Source organism: Euphorbia lathyris, chromosome 4 (assembly GCF_963576675.1).
Source record: "Euphorbia lathyris chromosome 4, ddEupLath1.1, whole genome shotgun sequence".
NCBI classification, from domain to species: domain Eukaryota; kingdom Viridiplantae; phylum Streptophyta; class Magnoliopsida; order Malpighiales; family Euphorbiaceae; genus Euphorbia; species Euphorbia lathyris.
Window position 1 is genome coordinate 61511289 of NC_088913.1, and position 18363 is coordinate 61529651.

Consider the following 18363-nt stretch of genomic DNA (forward strand, 5'->3'; position numbering starts at 1 on the left):
TAGTCAGTTTTTAAAGCAAGCAATATATAAAGGAGTTTAAGGGTTAGAAAGATGTTACTCAGCAGACATATCCTGGTTCGGCCTCTCCGCCTACGTCCAGTCCCCGGAACACGTTCCTAGCTTTTTGAATTCTCTACTGAGCTCTTTAAAGGTAGAGCACGAAACCTTTTACAATAGAAGCTGAGTATACAAGAGTACCTTCCTCTATACCTCTACTCACTCCTATATCTACCGCTGAGTACTATAACCGAGTACTCAGCCTCTCCTTTCTATTCTTCTAGAAATGATAAAGTGTTTGTCCTAAACAACAATTGCTAAGACACTTTAGATGAATTGAAATCACTCTAGACTTTTACACAATGATTGGAAATTGGTGTAAGATTTTTGCTTTGCTTTTCTCACAGAACTTCAAGTGTGATTTTGGTCAGCGTTTCGACTAGTTGAAGATCTGCATCGATTGAAGCAAATGAAAGGCCTTTATATAGTGACACTTCAAGCACCGGTTATTTCGAATTTCAAAATAGCCGTTGGAGGCAAATAGCTTCCTGTCGTTGTCACTCAGGGCATGCTCAGTGTCGTTGGCCAATGAGATTCTTGCATCTTCTGTCTACGGTAGTGCTCGGCAGCTTTTCGTCCGATAAACAAAATATTTCGACATTTATGGCAAAGTCTTCCAGACAGCTTCCTGCGCCTTCTGAACTTTATCCAAAGTAGAAATACTTTGTCTCGAAGTTGGTTCTTGTCTACCGCTGACTTGTACTTCTTGTCGTTCCACTCAGCAGCTTCATCTTGAAGCAATTGAGAGAAGGCTTCTCGATCCTTCTTCAAGCTGAGCTTGTGCTTTGTACAAAACGACCGCGTTTTGAAATCTTGGGCCGAATGGTCTTGATATGTTGACTTGGGCTTGACTTCCACTTATGGGCCTTTAAGCTTTTTAATCTTAATGTCTTATAAACAATAAACTCAACATTGAACAAACACATTAGTATGAATAAATCAAAGCATTTAAATTTAATGTGTTAGAATATTTTTTATCATATACTTAAATAATTTTATCAAATCAAAATCATGTGGAAAGGTGTTTCAACAAACTCCCCCATTTTGATGTTGGCAAAAATATTCAGTGAAGAACTCAGTGTTGAGCTCCCCCATGATAGTTGACCTTATATTACTCAAATTACTCCCCCGTAAGGCTTGAGCTACTGACTTAGTTTTACTCTAAACATTTCAAGGTTTAATCGAGTAAAGGTCAGTTTTCAGAAATAGGCCAGCTCATGAAACATATTCTTTTTAACTCAGATTGTGCGGAAGATTTTAGATATCAGAGAGCGCTGAGTATTTATTTGTTCAATGAGTTTTAGTTAAGAGAACATATAAGAAATGGTCAACATATTGATCAACACAGCAGACAATCATAAAGCAATGTAGACAATTTAGCACAGTTGATTTAATTAAGATGCGTTTAACATTTATCACAAAACATAAGTAGGCATCATATAAGATTAGTCAGTATGAATAAGAGATGCATATAATTGTTTTGAATTAAAGTCATCACAACAAAGTTCATATAAAAAAGGAATACAGATATTAAAGGCAAAATCTAGCTATCCTAGTCAATCCTAGTAAAGCTATTTTTTCTTGTAATTGACTTGGGCCGAATGCACAATTTTGGCTTTTCCTTTTTGTTTCTGCTGACTTGCTTCGCCTTGATGCTGAGTTCTTTCAGCTTGTTCTTTCTCCCCCGTTTTTCCATCATCGGGTCGAGGAGGAATGAAAGTGTCATGAATAGCAACATGAGTTAATCATGCAGAGAATGCCTTAAGTTTGCGCGTGCTTTCATTTATGCCGTCAAAAACAGGAATACCATCATCCAAGACTTCATGGGGAACCCTGATAGTCGAGGCACTGAGCATACTCAGGATGTATTCCTGAGACTTTCCAACCCAAGTGATACTGTCAGTCAGCATGGCAAAAGCTTGATGAAACATCTTAAGCAGTGTCGGGTCATAATACTGACGCTGAGCATTTGAATGGCGCACGTGTTTGAAGATGGAGTTAGAGTATTGCAGCAGCTCATTCATTTTGAGTTGGTTAGTTTCCATCTCTTCCTTACTCAAGTTGAATAGACGAACAGCCTCGCTAATTTGCTCAATGGAGCATTGGGAGGAGGAAGAGAGTTGATGGTTGGTTTTGGCTTGCTCAGTGTGAAGCTGGTTGAAGAGTTGATGAACTTCGGCAGAAGTTGCATACATAGTGTTCGCAGCTGACAGAGAATGAAATTGACCCTGTAGAGAGTTCAAGTGATTGACCATAGTCAGTTGGAGTTCTGCCAGCTTGGTTATTGATTCCTGCCTGGGCTGTTGAGACTGAAGTGAAGTCATGACACTCAGAAGATCCTTGAAACCTTTGATTTGTGTGAGAAGCTGAGTGACAGACGAAAGTTGAGTTGGCTAAACAGGAACTGTCCCAGCGGCATCGACATTGGTTTGATGGATGTCCTAGAGTAGAGCTTGAGCTGAGTCAAGGATTCTTCGACCAGACTCAGAGGCATTCAGATATGAAAAGGATCCATCATTATTTGGCCCAGTTGCAGGAGGACGAGTAGAACCGAATGGAGGCGGTGTTTGGTTCTGCTCAAGATTAGAAGTGCAAGCATGATCAGCGGCTGGTCTTGAATGAATATTCTGCACTTGTGGTTGTGGAGATAGTTGATCGGCAGAAATTTGTACTTGCTCAGAGTCAGGCTGAAGCTGACTAGTTTGAGGAGGCTGAGGTGTTTTAGCACTGACCTGAGCAGGTATTTCCTTCGCTATCTCAACATGTTGAGGAGCAAGAACATCGAGTACTTGCTCGGTATTGACTTGTTCTTTGGAAGTATTTGAGTCGGCATGTTCCTTTGGTTGAGAAACAGAGGCTTGCTTTTCTTGTTGCTCTGGTGGAGACTCATGGGGATTGGAGAAAAATTTGAACTGTTTAGCAGAGAGATCAGTGATAGGATCTCTTAGTGGTGAGTCATGTAGAAGGTCAATCACTGGAGACTTGTGCGCCTTCTTCTTTAGTCTCCTAGTCTTTTGAGGAGTGGGGTAAGCAGGAATGGATTCAATAGAGTCAGTGGGTGAAGCTGCCCTTTGATCAGCGGGATCATTTGCTGTTTGCTCAGTTTCTTCGTCAACCAGCTCAGTGTTGGTTGGTTCATATTGCTCATCGTCTGCTGTCTCCTCAGTGTCATCCTGACCACCCAATTCTTCTTCCTCATCTTGTTCAACCTGTGGTTGCTCAACATCCACTGTCTCCTCAGTGTCAAACTGATCATCCAGTTCTTCGTCTTCTTCTAGTTCAACTGATGGTTGCTCAATATCAACGCCAAGACTTCGCACATAATGTGAGTCTTCAGGAATGACGAAGTCAGTGGGAGGTGCATTGATATGACTTAATCCAGAAGAGATTTTCTTCTTCTTCCTAAGTGGTTGCTCGTCAGTGTCCTCTCTTTCTTCTACCTCAGGCTCAACTTGCCTTGGTCTTTTCTCAGCTGACTTAGGTTCAGCCTGACCTTGTTGTATTTGAGGCTTAGTTCCTCGGGATACAAACTTAATCTTCTTTGGTGGAGACTTAGCTTCTTTGGAAGGGCTGTGAACAGCTTTCCTTTTTTTATATGTCTTGTCAGCTTGAACTGTCCTTTCTTTCTTCCCTTTTCTAGTCACCATTCCCTCAGTGTCCTGAACAGCGGCCCCTTTTCCTTTCTTGGGCACAATTGGTTGATCGTATGCCAAGCCGAACAACGCGGCTGGAGTGATTTCTGTACCCCAGGTGTGGATTTCCTTACCCAGACTCACCTGATGATCCTTGAGGATTCTGGTAATGAGGGAGCCTAATCTAAGAGTTCCAGTACTTCTTTGGAAACCAGCAATTAGAAAGACTGGTATATTGATAGGCAGGTAGTTCAGCATGTGATAAATAAAACACTGCTCGAAGTTCGTCGCTGAGCTGGTGCAGTTGATCTTAGGGAAGATGAAGTTGGTCAGTATATAATGGGCCATCTTCTGATGCTGACCCATGGAGCTGCTAGAGATCTCTCCTACGTGATCAGTGGGTTTACAGAACTCAACGGGATAGTCAATCTTGTCTTGATCACCCAATTTTCTGAGTATTGCTCCTTCGTTTTTTAGCTTCAGTAGTGAGGCAAGATAAGCAGGGTTGATGAAGATATCCTTTCATTGAACTTTGGAGACCATGTAATCCCGATTATCATCTGCGACTCTTAGGTTAGCGTAGAATTCCTTTACTAACTCAGGATAGGTAGCTTCACGTATTGAGGACAGCTCGGTCCATTCGTTCTTTGAGATCCACTCACAGAAGGGTTGCTCAGCTTCCACAAATCCCTTCGAGAACCAGCGGGAGTGGTCCACCTTATAGCCCCTAACACTTTCATAGACCAGGGAGTAGGTGCGTTCCAATGGTTTCTTTGTCTTGTCCTGCTTTTGTTTCCCTTTCGAGGCGGTAGCTTGGTCAGCTTTGGTTTGCTTACTCGGTGTGGTGACCTTAGAGTGATCGCGCTGGGAAGGAGATGAAGGGTTTTCATCGGAGCGATTATCGGCGTAATCGGCACCGGAGACATTCTGAGAAACTTTTGTCATGATTTTTAGAGAAGTTTGGGAAGTTTCGGAATTTTTAGAGAAGAGAGTATTGAATACCAGAAATTTCTAAGCGTAAAGAGATAAAAGTGGGAATTCGTCCACTATTTATAGAAGTATCGAGTTGATCTAAAGCGTTAAGTTGGCCGTTTAACCTCGAGATCCTCAATCGACAAAGATTCTGGCATTTATGACACATTCGGCGCATGTATTTCTAATTATTGCGCTTACGTCATCCTAGGTGGCTATTTAATTAGCGTGTTTTGCATTAAATTTTACAACGGGTCTTTACTTAGTGTTAAGGATTTCAAATGTTTAATGTTCTGAGTAGTCAGTTCTACGCAAGGAATAATTCACGTGTTTAATCACTCAGTGTGTATATCTACTCATCATATAATAAAAATTAATTTAGCACAGATCACACAGCATGGTAATCAACTCAGCATGCATATATCACATATTATACTTGAAAATTTACTGAAGCGGATTAAACATACCAATGGCTTCTCTAAGTATGTTGAATTGCTCACGATCCAGTGGCTTTGTGAAGATATCCGCAAGCTGCTCATCCGTTGGGACATAGGTCAGCTTGATCTCACCCTTGAGTACATGGTCTCTAATGAAGTGATGTCTTATGCTGACATGCTTCATTCTGCTGTGCTGGATTGGGTTCTTTGATAGGTCAATTGCACTTTTGTTGTCACATTTGACTTCAATTGTTTTAGTCGGAACACCATAATCTTCTAGCTGTTGCTGAATCTAGAGGACTTGAGCAACACAGCTTCCAGCAGCAATGTACTCAGCTTCAGTGGTTGACAAGGCTACTGACGATTGCTTCTTACTAAACCAAGATACAAGGCAGCTCCCAAGAAAATGACATCCTCCTGAGGTGCTTTTTCGTTCAAGTTTGTCTCATCCGTAGTCAGCATCGGTGTATCCAATAAGTGTGAAATCATAAGTATTGGAATACCATAAACCTGCATTCACTGAGCTTTGCAAGTATCTAAGGATTCTTTTTACAGCTATGTAATGAGATTCCTTAGGGTTAGATTGATATCTAGCACAATAACATACTGAGAACTGAATGTCCAGTCTACTAGCATTTAAGTAGAGTAGAGAGCCGATCATACCTTGATACAATTTGCTGTCTATTGACTTACCATTCTCGTCAGCGCAGAGGACAGTGTCAGTGCCCATAGGAGTAGATATTGGCTTGCAATTATCAAGTTCATACTTCTTCAATATCTCCTTGGCATATTTAGCTTGACTGATGAAGATGCCATTTTTCCCTTGTTTGATTTGAAGTCCAAGGAAGAAGTTGAGTTCCCCCATCATTGACATTTCAAACTCAGTCTGCATCTGCTTACTAAATTCCTTGCACATTGACTCGTTAGTTGCACCAAAAATAATGTCATCCACATATATCTGAGCCAGTAGGGTATCTTTACCCTTCCTCTTAATGAATAAGGTTGTATCAGCTTTACCTCTGACATAATTTCTAGTAAGCAAGAAACTGGTCAGCCTCTCATACCAAGCACGTGGGGCTTGTTTGAGGCCATACAGAGCCTTATTGAGTTTATAAACGTGGTTTGGAAATTTGGGATCCTCAAACCCTAGAGGTTGATTAACATAAACTTCCTCGTTTATAACTCCATTAAGGAATGCACTCTTAACATCCATTTGGAATAATTTAAAATTCATATAAGATGTATATGCACATAAAATTCTTATAACCTCTAGCCTTGCCACTGGGGCGAAGGTCTCACCGTAGTCAATACCTTCTTGCTGACTGTAGCCCTGAGCTACAAGTCTTGCTTTGTTCCTGACCACGTTTCCTTATTCATCCAGCTTGTTGCGGAAGGCCCATCTTGTTCCTATGGTCTTCTGGCTTCTTGGATTTGGCACTAAGTCCCATACTTCATTTCTTCTGAATTGATCAAGTTCTTCTTGCATTGCACTCATCCAGAACTCATCGTGCTCAGCTTCAGCGAAGTTCTTTGGTTCCTGAACTAAGACGAATGCTACGTTGCTGAGGTATCTCCTGAGTTGATTTCTTGTCATCAGGGTGTTCTCAGCGGCATCAAGAATGGCACTCTCTAAGTGTCCTCTTGGTATTCTGATCTCTTTTGGTAGATTGATGTCTTGTGCTGGTTGTGTTTCAACAATCTCTGCAGGTGTAGATTGGTCAGTGAAAACAATTTGAGGTTCACTTTTACCTTTGGTCAGCCCTTGAGGTAGTGACTCAGCGGCTGTTTCTTGGTCAGCGGGAGCTGAGTGTGGATCATCCTCAGTCAGCTGCATGTTTCTTCCTGCAGGGTTAGTTTCATCGAACTCAACATGTACTGACTCTTCTAAGATCTGAGTTCGTTTATTGAAAACTTTGTATGCTCTACTGTTTGTTGAGTAGCCTAAAAAGATAGCTTCATTAGCTTTTGAATCAAACTTAGCAAGGCTGTCTTTAGTATTTAGAATAAAACATTTACAACCGAAGGCACGAAAGTATCCAATGTTGGGCTTTCGTCCTTTCCAAAGTTCGTAGGGAGTTTTCTTCAATATGGGTCTGACTAGAGCCCTATGGAGTATGTAGCACGCTGTGTTGACAGCTTCTCCCCAAAAGTACTTTGGAAGCCTATGCTCACTCAGCATTGTCCTGGCTATTTCAACCAGGGTTCTGTTTTTCCTTTCAATGACCCCATTTTGTTGAGGCGTCCTAGGAGCAGAAAAATTATGGTCAATGCCGCTGGCTTCACAGAATTCAACAAACTGTTGGTTTTTGAATTCTTCACCATTATCACTTCGGATGTGAGCCAACTTTAGGTCTTTATCATTTTCAAGTTTTCTTACTAAATTTGAAAACGTCTCAAAGGTTTCATCCTTGCTACTCAGCAAGATGATCCAAGTGTACCGAGAAAAGTCATCTACAATGACCAAGGAAAATCTCCTACCACCCAAGCTCAGCGGCTGGACTGGTCCGAAGAGATCCAAGTGTAGCAACTCTAATGGATGCTTAGTTGAGACAATATTTTTACTATGAAAAGATTGTTTGGTTTGTTTTCCAGCTTGACAAGCGTTGCAATATTGATTTTTTTCGAGCTTAAGTTCTGGCAGTCCCTCAACTAATTGCTTTCTTGCTAATTTGGCCAGGAGGTCCATGCTTACATGACCAAGTCTCCTTGCCATAGCCAGGAATTTTCTTCCTTTGACACTAAGCATACAGTTTTTGAAAATTTCTTTTCTAAGTTCAGCATAAAGACATTATCAATATGAGGGGCAGTTAAGATTAACTCATTTGTTTTACCCTCGAGTATTTTACATCCAGTGTCATCAAATATAACTTTTCTCCCATTATCACATAGCTGAGCTACGCTGAGTAAGTTATATTTGAGTCCGCTGACTAGGGAGACTGACTCAATAGTAGGATTACCACCAACGGTTCCTGACCCTACTATCTTACCCTTTTTGTTGTCTCCAAAACTTACACTTCCACCTTGTTTACGCACAAGTGTGATGAACTGAGTTTCATCACCAGTCATATGCCTCGAGCATGCGCTGTTAATGTACCACATCTTTGATTTCTCAGCACACCTCAGGCTTACCTGCAATATAGCTAGTTACTTTTAGGTACCCAATTCTTTTTGGGTCTTTGCTTGTTAGGTTCAACAGGTAAAGCATCATATTTAATTTTATGACGACATACTTGGACAGTGTGTCCATTTTTCCCACAGAAGTCACAGCTGACCTTCCTCTTAGGATATCTCACTGACTGGTCAGCACCCCAGTGCTGAGCGTGCCAGCACACCTTTGTGGTGTGTCCTTTCTTCCCAAATAAGTCACACTGGACATTCCGCTGAGGATTCCATCTTTGCTGACTAGTACTTCAGTACTGAGTGTTTAGAGGACTCCTTAACTTTGTTGGTCCCTTCGTAGGTGAACTCCAGTTTCTTCCAGATCTCCTGTGGTGACTCACAACCTGAAATCTTATTGTACTCTGCAGCATCTAACGCACAGTGAAGCATGTTTATAGCCGAAGCATGATTTTGTAGCTTCTTGAGATCATCTTCTGTCCATTTAGTCTCAGCTTTAACAACCGTTTGGCCGTCAATAGTTTCAACAGGAATAAATGGGCCTTGGACTATAGATAGCCATGCACTCATATTTGTAGCCTGAATGAAATTTTTCATTCTATTCTTCCAAAAGGTATAGTTAGACCCGAAGAATAGAGGAGGCCGAGTTATGGACAGTCCCTCAAGTAAAATCTGAGTTGTCTGATTTCCTGGGAGGAAACGAGTGCTGTTCTCAGCCATTGTGGGGATCAGCTCAAGGTAGTTATACCTTGCTTAGTGAGCTTTTAAGCTCTGATACCACTTGTTGGTCCTTTATAACGTGACAAGTTTAGTTCCAAGGGGGGGATATGAACTATTTAAAATTTTGTCCGTTAAGGCTGACTTCTTTTTTTAAGAAAAGGTTTACATAGCGGCGCTAAGTAGTTATAAGACACAAGCTTAGTCAACTTGTGACTAAGTCTGTTTCTTTCCTTGAGTCGGGAGATATCACTTAGAGTCTATTCCTGAACTCAGCTTCTTAGTGCACTCAACTCAGCGTGAGTTCGTTACTTAGTTAGTTTTTAAAGCAAGCAATATATGAAGGAGTTTAAGGGTTAGAAAGATGTTACTCAGCAGACATATCCTGGTTCGGCCTCTCCGCCTACGTCCAGTCCCCGGAACGTGTTCCGAGCTTTTTGAATTCTCTACTGAGCTTTTTAAAGGTAGAGCACGAAACCTTTTACAATAGAAGCTGAATATACAAGAGTACCTTCCTCTATACCTCTACTCACTCCTATATCTACCGCTGAGTACTATAACCGAGTACTCAGCCTCTCCTTTCTATTCTTCTAGAAATGATAAAGTGTTTGTCCTAAACAACAATTGCTAAGACACTTTAGATGAATTGAAATCACTCTAGACTTTTACACAATGATTGGAAATTGGTGTAAGATTTTTGCTTTGCTTTTCTCACAGAACTTCAAGTGTGAATTTGGTCAGCATTTCGACTAGTTGAAGATCTGCATCGATTGAAGCAAATGAAAGGCCTTTATATAGTGACACTTCAAGCACCGGTTATTTCGAATTTCAAAATAACAGTTGGAGGCAAACGGCTTCCTGTCGTTGTCACTCAGGACGTGCTCAGTGTCGTTGGCCAATGAGATTCTTGCATCTTCTGTCTACGGCAGTGCTTGGCAGCTTTTCGTCCGATAAACAGAATGTTTCGACATTTATGGCAAAGTCTTCCAGACAGCTTCATGCGCCTTTTGAACTTTACCCAAAGTAGAAATACTTTGTCTCGAAGTTGGTTCTTGTCTGCCGCTGACTTGTACTTCTTGTCGTTCCACTTAGCAGCTTCATCTTGAAGCAATTGAGAGAAGGCTTCTCGATCATTCTTCAAGCTGAGCTTGTGCTTTGTACAAAACGACCGCGTTTTGAAATCTTAGGCCAAATGGTCTTGATGTGTTGACTTGGGCTTGACTTCCACTTATGGGCCTTTAAGCTTTTTAATCTTAATGTCTTATAAACAATAAACTCAACATTGAACAAACACAGTAGTATGAATAAATCAAAACATTTAAATTTAATGTGTTAGAATATTTTTTATCATATACTTAAATAATTGGAAAAAGTACAAAAATAAACCTTGTGGTTAGACCTGTTTTCGATCGGCACCTCTGTGGTTTAAAAGTTTACAAACTGGTACCTTGAGGTTCATTCCGTTAGCAAACACATACCAAATTGACTAACGGTGTTAAAAGTCAAAGGAAAAAGAGTTAATTTAGTCCTTATACTTATTTATTTTATAAATTAACTCTCATTATTATCTAATTATCACAAACAATCCCAAAATAAAAAAATAAAAATCAATTTCACCATCTTCTCTATATCTCCTTAATTTTTTTTTTCTTTTTCTATCTCTGCTATCTTTCTCTCTCTAAATTAAAAAGCTGAGTCAAATGAAGAAAAAAGAGAAAAGACCAAACACGAAGAAAACTACCCGACTGGACTCGAAGGCATGCTGCCCATAGAAGTTAGGAAGTTTAGCAATCCGACCAATTTAACGAAGAACTACAAGTTGCAATTTCGCCCTACAGTTAAAAAAAACAACAGAAACAAAAAAGCCATAATCAGAAGCAAAGAAAAGATCAACTAAAGAATTAAGCTTAAAATGTCAGAAATTTCAGTAAAGACAAAGGGAAAATGAAATACCCATTGGAGAAAACGACAGTAGGTGGAGAAGAAGAGTCAGTAACAGTTGAAGTAGGCAAATTGATGGCTGCAACCTTGGCGGCAGCGATAACGGAGAGCAGAGGTGTATCAGCCGGAAAAGAAAGGTATTTAATCTCCATTCCGGCTGCTATCATAAGCAAAGATGAATCAAAGATATCTAATAGAAGATTAAGCAAAACGCACTGGAAAGCAATGCAGAGAGGATCAAAAATGGAGAACTTCAAAGCGAAGAAGAGTATGATTTTCTCGCAAGGTTGCGTTGGAGAATAAATTGCAGAGCAAATAGTCCAATTTGGAGGGGAGAAAGCCCACAATCAATTAGTCCTCTGAATAGTCACAAATCATATATATTTTAATTTAATCATCAATTACTTTTATAAGTGTTTATATATACTTTACTAACAATATTCTTTGTATACTTAAATTGTTCCTTATTCCTTTCTTTAGTTTATGCACACCCGATCTCGAAGTGGTACTCTCGTTCCTATTGATCTTGAAATTGAACGTACTCTTTTCAGGATTCGGAGAGAGAAAATGGCCAACCCCAACAATGAAGTTAACCAACCCGAGGCCAACCAAAGGTCGCCTGTTCAACCCGTGAACAACATCCAGAACGGAGGAGGCAATGATACTCGAACGATGATGGAGATCCTTGCTCCGCATAGGCCCCAAAATCGCAACGGAATCATCGCCCCCGTCATACCCGCCAACACATATGAAATAAAGACTAGCATGATCCAGTTGATCCAACAACTCGGTCAATTCGGAGGATAACTCCATGAAAACCCTAACGAACAACTTGACAAATTTCTTATGTGTGCCGATACCTCTCGGCAAAATGGTGTTCCGATTGAGGCTGTGCGTTTGAAACTTTTCCCTTTCTCTTTGACAGGCCAAGCGTTGGAGTGGTTGCATTCTTTGGAAGCCAGAGCTATCACGTCATAGGACGAGCTCGAAAAGGAGTTCCTCTCTTATTACTTTCCACCTTCCAAGATGGTGAAGTTGCGCAATGATATCACTTCCTTTCGGCAACTCGAACACGAAGCCCTTCATGCGGCTTGGGCGAGATTCCGAAAATTGCTTCGAAGTTTCCCGCACCACGATATCCCCAAGCACAATCTTGTAAATACTTTTTTATCATGGTTTAACACCTACTAATCGTGCTACCGTGGATTCTTCAGCAGGTGGGGACCTGTTTAGGAAATCAGCAAGCGAAGCATACGAGCTCATCCCTGAGCTCGCAAGGAAAAGCGTACAGTGGCAAGCAGATCGGCTTGCCGGACCCCCGAGACATCAAACGTTCGCCGTGGAAAAAGAGGCTCCAAAAAGTTCCATGGCGGAAATGAATAAGAAACTAGATGCTTTGATAGCACAGTTGAGCCTCAACAAAGATGCACAGGTCATGATGTGCAATCATTATGGTGGAGATCATTACGGACTTAATTGCCATGTCGGTAGCAATTTCGTCGGTGACACCGCAAATGTAAGTTACATAGGAGGTAATCAAAGGTACAACCCTAACCCGAACTCCTACTCACACCACCACAATAATAATGATAGCGGGTGGAGACCTCGATACCAATACCCTAACTTGTCGTACGGAAATAACAATAATGTATTGAGGCCCCCACTCGACTTTAATCAAGAATATAGGGAAAATGGGCTAGGACAATCACAAACCATGCCCGGAGGTCGGAACACTCAACCTCCCAACAACGTGCATGGCCAATCGGTAACTTCCTTATTAAAGGACATCCTAACCCGTCTTGCCGATAGTGAGGTGTTTTGCAGGGACCTAAGCCACCAGGTAGCCCATTTGAATCGTCAGCAACAGGAAAGGCAGTTAGGAACTCTCCCGACAAACACCGAGCAAAACCCGCGGGCCAAAAATAGAGAGTCCGGACAAGCAATAACTCTACTTAACAGTAGAAGTTCAGACCCATCGAGTTCTAACTCGGACAGCCTGCTGTAGACACCGGTCGGAGGACCTGTGATGAAAACCCATAACAAGACGGTTGAAGCGGTTGATTCCAATAATTTAAACAATAAAAATCATGAAAGGATCCGGAAGGATTGCGTGTCGTCAAGTAAACGGCTCGCGAGTGCTCAGCGGCGTTGGGCGAGCGCCCGACGGTAGTTGGACGTGCGCCCAGCAGCGCAGGGCGCACGCCCAACGGCAATTGGGCGCGCGCCCAGCAGTGCAGGGCGCACGCCCAGCGGCAGCTGGGCGCGTGCGCCCAACCTGCGTTGGGCGTCTGTCCAACGTTCGTTGGGCGAGCGCCCAACATCCATTGGGCGCGCGCAACAGAAGTTGGGCGTTCGCCCAACTGATGTTGGGCGTCTGCCCAATTGAGGTTGGGCGTCCGGCCAACCTGTTTTGGGCATCGCCCAACTCCCGTCGGGCGACGCCCAATTCTTTTGGGATCCGTGCCTATAAAAGGCACGGATCCCCATGCATTTCAGGAAAAGGGGATTTTTAGAGCTTTCTCACTCTAGACATTTTTAGAGAGAGAAAGTCAATTTTTGGGAGAAAATATTTTTTTTTCCTAAAAAATCCAAATTTTCTAAAAGTTAAATATTTTACCGAAACACCAAAAAACACCGAAAAATCGTAATTCGTGGAATCAACCGAATTCAGTTGTCAATACCGATCTTGAGGTATTATCCGAGGACTAGACTCATTTTATTTATTTATTTTCTTCATTTATTTATTTTTAGGATATAGTTTTATTTATTTATTTAGTTGTTTATTTATCACGTTTATTTACTTTTCCACATTTGTTTAATTCTCGTCTCGTATTAAACAAATATTTTTATTTTAAATAAAAACCCTCGTTTTGACATCCCAACACGAACCGTGACCCTATTTGAGGGTAGTTCGGGATCAAACGTTGTAATTATAAATTTGAAAAATATTTCCGAATAACGTTTTGAAATAAAACATCGTTTTAGGAGTCTCCGTTATTGACTATGATCCAATTTCGGTAGTTCGGAGACCCAAAATGATAGAATAGTTTAGATTTAAAGTGTTTGAACAAATCTGGAAAGTTAGGTGCTGTTTCTGTAATTCTGCCATTTTCTCACTAAAGGCTGTTTACCGACGGATTTTCCGTCGGTAAATCTGCTGGAACTTTAAAAAGCCCATTTTTGAACATTTTTCTTACCCTTTTGGAATTAATTCTTATATATGTATATATGTTACTACGTAATATGTTTATCAAAATTATTTTTGGGGTATATAACTATTAAATACTAATTATACATCTATTTATTCTTTATTTTGATATCATTTATACTAAATTAGCTTTGGTAAATTATATGTATATATATATGTATGATGACTTGTGGAGAATTTCCGATTAACTTCCGTCTCTGTGGGGGTGTCGTTGGGTTCGACGGGGGGAAGCTCCGATGCCAAAGTCAGTAAAGAAGAACAAGAGAGCAAACTGAATTGACAAAGGGTAAGTGAATGTGTACATTGATAGCCTGAGACATAGGCTATATATAGTCATGAAGTTGTAACTTCCAGTAACTAGAAAGTCTCCATTAATGTCCCATTAATGGCGGTTACAGGTTACCTTTAAGTGGGCGGTTAGCTAATTGATAGCTCATTAATGGACTTTATCGTCGGATCGGCCCAGCCGTTCTTAATGGCGGATTGAGTGTTTATGGAGATTCGCCTCACAGGTTCGCCCGCGGGCCTCTTTTGGTGAGTCCTTGGTGATCCGCCCGTCGGATCTCTTTGTTTCAATACGCCGTGGTATTCCCGTATCAGGTGACCAACACGTGGCGTTCTTAGGCAAATATCTCTTTTGATCCTTGGGATAATATCACCATGTTATCAGAAGCCCCCCCAAAGTTCCTTTAAAGTCCTTTAGGGCTTTTGAGCTTCCTTGCGCGCCGTCATGATTACCTGCATTAATGTTCACTCTGTTCGATGCCAATCGTGGGGTGACACGTGTGACGGGCGCACCGCCCGAGGAGAGAGAAGATGCCTTCTTCATTTTTCCTTTTCTCTTTCTTCTTCATTCGTTCTTTCTCTCCATTTTCCTTCGCGTCTTCTTTGCAGAGCTTCTTCGGAGTTTCAGAATCCCTTAAGCCTTTATTTTTCATGTAAGTCCATCTTTTCATTCTATATTTTATGAATGTTTAGGAGCTCTTCTTCATCCTCTGGATCAACCTCTGAACTTTTTAATTTGACCTCTCCCTCTAAAATTGTAGTTAGTTAGACCACTTCTTCGTCGGAAAATTCTCTTTCCTACGAAGGTACGGTTAGCTCCGATTTAGCTGAGTTGCTCGACTCGGCGTGTAATCGCAGTCGGACTCGTTTAGGTAGAAGTCAAAACCTTTCTGTTCCTATCATCGGTATTGCTCCGGCCATAGATTCTAGGCGATTTTCCAGGATGGCGGCCTCTTCTTCCGCTCCGCCCAGGAAAAAGGCACCTCGTGTGGAGTCTACCTCCTCTCGCATGAGTGCCGTGGATCTAGCATATCTGGCGAGTAGATTCCCATGGATAAATAACTACGAGACCCAACTGGCAGATGCTCATCAACGACCCGCCTGTCCGCCAAGCGGATTCTTGTTTGTGTACTGTAGTCACGTAGAAAGAGGATTCCGACTGCCTCTTCCAAAGATGATGGCGGACATCCTTGCTTACTTTGACATTACCGCTAGCCAATTACATCCAAATGGATGGTTAGATATTGCTTTAGATTGTTACCTTGCCTCGAACTTAGGGGTAGTATACACTCCTCGTATCTTTCAAGCTTTTCATAAACCGTCGAAGCGAAAGTCTGAGTCTTTCCTCACCTTTGCCAAGTTTGGAGTGTATTCGCCGTTTAGCGGCAAAATGTCCAACGTCCATTATTGGGACGAAAAATTCTTCTACGTAAAGATAAACGAGGGCGAATCTCTAGGCTTCCCAACATTCTGGAATCCCAAACCTTTGCACATGGCGGGAGATATGCGTATATTGACGAATAGTGATGAGGTAGTGGCGGAGCTCATGAAGAGTGTCAAGGCGGATGCCTGGACATACGCTGACGCCTTAGACTTCATGATGAATGATATTCCCCTGATTCGCCGAGAAGGGGACAAGTTTATTTACTCGAAGATTGCCCAGTTTGATCAAGGTAACTTTGTGTTTTCTTTTGAACCTTGATCTTTTTATTGTTCTCTTTGGCAGGGGTTTATCTAAGGCCAATCACGCTCTTGCAGAGAAGCGCAGGAAGTTGAAGGAAGATGAGGCTCGCAAGAAAGAGCAGGCGGCGGATCCCCAAAAGGGTGCAGGGAAACGCCTGGCGGATACAACGGCCGATCCGCCTCCAAAAAGGAGGAAGCCTGCAGCTTCTGGCGGTCAAAAGTTTATGGCGGATGCCATGAAATCCGCCGCGTCTTTGGTGGAGGGGGAACAGGCAAGTTGTTCTTACTTTAATCTTTTTACCATACTTTGGATCTAAGTTTTGATCCTCTCATCTTCATGCAGACGGCGAAGCCGGACCTAGGCGGTTACTGGTTCGCCAAGTATGGTGCCAGGGGATCCTTGAGAAATGAATCTGTTATTAATGACCTGGATGAGGCTCTAGGTCAGTTGGGCGAGGTACAGAAGAACCAAAATCAGATCCCAGGATCAGCCCATGTTCAAATGGGAAAGATTGAGCTTCTAACGGTTAGTTCCTTCTGGCCTTTGGCTATAAGTGATCCCTTTTTGGTAGCTTTTGAATGAACCATTTCGTCTTAACAGATGTATACTCGTGTTGAGCGATTTCCGCAAGTGCACGGTATACGCTTGTAGTAATAAAAGATATCGATCCCACAGGGAACGTTTTTCAACAAAAACTTATTTTGAATCGGTTAAATTTACTTTTAGGTTTGTAATATGGAAAAATCGTTTAATCGGTTTTTGGTTTTGAAATTGCTAGAATAAGAATTAGATTAGAATATGAAGATGTTAGAAAATATCTGATTTAGAAATGAATTTGCAAAACAGGAACGTTTTAGTACTTTAGAAAAGTAAACAAGTATATTCGTTTGCATTAAGCAAAGAAAACAACTTTAAACTTTGTACGAATTATAAAGATGAAATAAATGACGGAACCTCTAATTAATTGGCTTTGAACGCGACAAAACCCTTTCGGGATAGTTGCCCTTAATCAAATTAAAACTCTTTCGAGATAATAATTTGCCTAAGTGTTCAACAAAGTTTCCTTGTAAAGATTTTGAATTAAACTACGTTTTAATGAAAACACCAGCAGTCACTTTAGTGGATTGGTTACCATAAGTGCTGCATAAAAATCTATCGAATAGAACAGACTTTATTAGATGAAATATAAATTGATACAAGTTTACAGAGAACATGGAGCATTGAATTCTTCGACGTCGTGCAAATGAACGGGTTGTCAATCCTTTCCTTGGGTTTCGTTAGAGTTTGTCAGGCTCAGGGGCGAATCCTCTACTCAATCTTCTCGTTGAATCTTCGTAATAGAGACTGGGTCGGTCTACTACCAAAATGAAAACTAAATTGGAACAATGTCTAAACGCTACTGAATTTGTTATTATTTAGTAAACAATGTGTGTACATCATATTGCTTTTTACAGAATCTAAATCTAACTTCTGAATCACTTGACTCGGAATTTCTGCATAAATTCTACACTAATCTCTTTCTTCTACACATATATCATTATATTTCAACTCTCCATCAACTCTTTATTTATAGATGTTGAAGAGTCTTGATTGAAGTGTCGTGTCCGTTGTGAAGGATCGTATCCGTTGCGAAAGGACGTCTTTATCCACCCGAACGAACGCGTTTCGTCAAAAACGAAAGTGTGTAACTAGGCTTCTTCAAACTCCTGCTCGTACCGAGAATATTAAATTCTCTACCGAGAATGAGGGAGCAACAATTTGTACTTTGGACGAAGGGAAGGAGGGGCTGAGGGACGCGTGTCGCGACCGTGAATATTGGGGGTCGCGGTCGCGGCACAGAGCGTTTTTCACCTCTTCGGCTCTCGTTCGTGTCCTCGACTTGGCGTTATTAATTTTCGTCGTCTTCGACTCCTTTTGTAGGGCTTTTCTTCTATTTTTAAGCTCTTTTTACTCCTATTTGGATTTTACCAAATATTTATGTACCTTGCATGAAAGAAACATATTCGGGAGTAAAAGTATTCTAAATAGGTATAAATAGCATAAATTCGTAGTAATATTGATGTAATTATTGATGATATTCTAGGTATATTTTGGGCTTAACAAATCTCCACACTTAATCTTTTGCTAGTCCCGAGCAAAATTTTACTGAATTTATTCTTTAACTAATCTCGTTATGAAAATAAAACATATATCTCTGTATTACCTTTTGAATTAGTTAAGCCGCAAAGACTAACTTCGCATGGCAAATTTATACGCAAAATATCAAACTAACTTAGTATAAATACGATATATCATTCGTCTTGTATTTCTAAT